Here is a 3,664-nt window from a genome sequence, read left to right on the forward strand (position 1 = left end):
ATATCAAGCACCACTGCATCTTTTCGTTTTCTTTTAAACATAGGCCTATTAATAGCCGCAAAAATGTAGTTCGGGGAACGTACATACATTACAGTGAAACGAAATACCTGGAAAAAATGATAGATTCATGAGGCCAAAGATTGCCTGTTAGATTTACCCAAAATGAATTATATCTCATGTTTAACCACTACAGAGACATCAGAGCCAGCAGCAAATGTCAGAAGGACTAGCCGAGGTGAGACTGCTCTCGGCTAGGGATGGGCGGATCGATCCTTACGTATCCTGTAATAATAATAATAATAATAATAATGCATTTTAGTACTTATGCATGACACCATGTTTATTTCTCATGAGGTATCCTCAAAGGTGCACCTTTGTAACTTATCTACCCTTAAAGCATGCATACATGTATGGTACTAATATGCTCACTTTTAGGGGTATAGTTGCACCTTTGAGGTTACTGCCCCAGTAAAGGGCTAAAATACAATTATAGTATATTTTATTTCTGACAGTGTAAACAAAAAAGGTCTATGAAATGTTAAAAAACATGGCTTTAAAATCTAATATTGAGTATAATTACTGATTATATTCTTTTAATAATTTAAAAGATCAGTTTAGTTTAGTTTAGAGGTATCGGTATCGATATCGGCGATACTGGGCTTGAAAATATCGGTATCGGATCGAAAATAAAATAAGAGGTATCGCCCATCCCTAGTCTCGGCGGGATACATGAACGCTGATCCTTGATAAAAGGGGCGGAGCAAGAACACATCCGGGATTTGAACTGTACTTGTCTAGATGTGAACTTTGAATTGGAACAGTACTTGGGCGACGATTGATGACGTTTCACAAGAACACAAGTACTGACAAGAACGCATATTGAGAAACCGCTTTTATCTACAATCTCAATAAGGAGTGTCAATGGTTCGTTTCAGAGATAGGTGGTGGTAATGCACTTATAAGTCTGGGATCCTCCGTAAAGCAAGAAGAAGAAGAAAACGCGTCAAGCGCTGGCTGTCGAGGACGCGCTCAGGACAGTTCAGACATTGCAGTGCATCAGAGGTAAAAAACGATATAAATACTGTTCAGTTTCTTGCACAGACTGATCGTTTTGTGTCTTTACACATCAGTGTATCGTCACGAGCCGCAGGGTTTAATTTGGTTTTGTCTGTGTATGTTTTTTTGACTCTCAAAACCGTGATTCCCATTCACTTCCATTATAAGACTGACAGACTGCAACGGTTTGAGTTAAAAATCTTTGTTTGTGTTTTACTGAAGAAACAAAGTCACCTACATCTTGGATGCCCTGGGGGTAAGCAGATAAACATCAAATTTTCATTTTTGGGTGAACTATCCCTTTAATGACCTCGTTAGCAGCGTTTACTTCGGATGCTATTTGTATCTTTTTTGTAATTTGTAAGTTTTATGGTCTTTTTGCGCAGGATAAGCAATATATAGAAATCGTTCATATGTCTACTGCATACTGCTGACACGGATACCCCACACAAAATGAAAGAAATGTTTAACATGAACACATATCTGGGATTATTAGCCGAAACTGAATATTACAATACAAGTCTCTATTTCGATATTGCATTATAATTAATACTTCTAATTAAAAAATTAAGATCTACAATGCAATCTTGCTCGGAGTGACATGCTTGGAAATAAAGTTATTTCTGACTGTCGCAAGTAGGCTATAAATTGTGAAGCGCGTAAATTTTATTTGCTGATGTTTTTAATTGACCAACGTCCACATCATGGCTTTTTACTAGCATGAGAGTTTGCATAGGAATTGGGTCTTTGAATAAAACGTTGTCACATGTAGGGGAGAGCAGGGGCGTCATTTGCTGATCTGATGTTCGGAAACGAGAAACACAACTTGTAATTAGAAAAAAAAGTACAGCTTCAGTAATTTACTTACCGTACTTGAAAACTGCTTTCCGGACCTAACCGCGGGAAGCGATGACGAAATCACGTGATATTTGGCAGCTCAGTCAAGGGTTGCATGCTGAACGTGCTGTCAAAGCTTGGCATGAAAATGTAATCAGGTCTCTGAGAAAATCGCTTTGATACTTTCGTCCCGCGTTACTTTCGCCCCGGTTCTCCCCTAATACACGTTGAAGTGTTCATTTGCTGATCTGATGTTCGCTATTGTAATAAAATAATAATAAAAAAATAACTTTACTCTTTAAGTTAAAAAAAACCTTCACATGCTTAGGACGTTTGCGTTTTAAGAATGTACAAGGAAACTTGAAATAGGCCTACAAATTCCTGACTGGTTAAGATAGGCTAATGTTTACTTATAAAAAAAAAAAAAAAGATTTCTTATTCAATAGAATTTGTGGAAATCCCAATACGGCAGTGGCTTTACTTATGACGTCTTAACATGAAGCAAAAAGCAATAAATATACCGACCGTTCTAAAATAGAATCTTCGCTTATGCAGATTACTAATATGCTGCAAAGTGTCGATTAGGAAAAAGGAGCGGACAAGGGAGTTGAGTACTGCGTACGAGTATAACCATTGAGTAAATGTATTTAAAAATCTCCCAGTGCAGTAATTAGAGCTGCAGCTTTGCCCAACAAAGTGCAATGCAGTGTGTAATCTTCAAACGACTACCTGACTTCAGTCAGATTGCCTTTAGCCAGCAATCAGGGCAGGTTTTCTTTGGCCTAACTGCTGCTTTTTTTCGGAGTGGTGGGTTAACTGTGCACTGTGGGTTTAAAAACCCATCATCCTTCATTGATGAACTGATCTCAACCTTCCAGAAGATGAGTTTCAGTAATGAGACTCAAAAAGTTGGTGCAGCATCACTTTCATATTCTAAATGTCAGGGTCAAACCCTAGCTTTTGGGCAGAGCCCTATTCACAGTCAGACCCCAACCTTCTGCAAGCCCCCTACCTACGGTCAGACCCGAGCCTTCCAGCAGACCCCTGCTCGAGGTCAGACCTGCACTTTTGGGCAGACCTCTGCTCACGGTCCAACCCCAACGTTCTGGAAGACCCCTGCTTCCAGTCAGGTCCAAGCTTTTGGACAGACCCCTGCTCATGTTTGGACCTCTGCTTTCTGGCAGGCTCCCGCCTTTGAGGGTGCTAAGACTGGGCACCGTTCATCCTCCATAGATGAACTGACTGCAGCCTTCCAGAGAATACGTTTGAGTGTCACGACCTGCTCCCACAAACGCCCTGCTTCTGCTTTATGCAGGCTGGTAGGTACAGTTCTATCACAGTCCTGAGCATAACTAGCATTATATTACTTTTTAAAATATAGTGTTCAAGCTAATCCATTGAATCACTGTTCTTTAAAAGGGAATGGATACAGATGATACTGCGAAGATGTCAAGACCTTGCAAAAGACCCAGATGCTTTTAGTTCACGTCCACGACTTTTCTGTGTTAATGCCTAATAAAAGAATGTATACATATTCATATGACATCCATTTCATGGATTTATGTTAATTTAATTATGACAGTTTCTAAGGTGAAGTATGTAATTTCTGTGCTAACCCATAAGGCTATATATATACATTTTTTGACAATATACTGTAGATACTGTATATTTACATTAAAAATAAAAAAAATTAGGAAATACATTTGAACATTTATATTAGAGATAAATACTATAAAAAGGCTTGCTTCATTGTCTCTGCACATTAAACTGG

General features: G+C 38.8%; 1 long non-coding RNA gene across 1 annotated transcript; it reads left to right on the plus strand.

Moving 5' to 3' along the window:
• The first annotated feature begins 1,024 nt into the window (after positions 1 to 1,024).
• LOC107727909 (uncharacterized) lies at positions 1,025 to 3,383 on the plus strand. The gene is made up of 3 exons (XR_001638407.1): positions 1,025 to 1,062; positions 3,078 to 3,212; positions 3,313 to 3,383. It is a non-coding gene; the product is annotated as an uncharacterized LOC107727909 (long non-coding RNA).
• The last annotated feature ends 281 nt before the right edge of the window (positions 3,384 to 3,664 follow it).

The sequence above is a fragment of the Sinocyclocheilus rhinocerous genome, unplaced genomic scaffold (assembly GCF_001515625.1).
Source record: "Sinocyclocheilus rhinocerous isolate Xijiao unplaced genomic scaffold, SAMN03320098_v1.1 scaffold877, whole genome shotgun sequence".
Lineage (NCBI taxonomy): Eukaryota > Metazoa > Chordata > Actinopteri > Cypriniformes > Cyprinidae > Sinocyclocheilus > Sinocyclocheilus rhinocerous.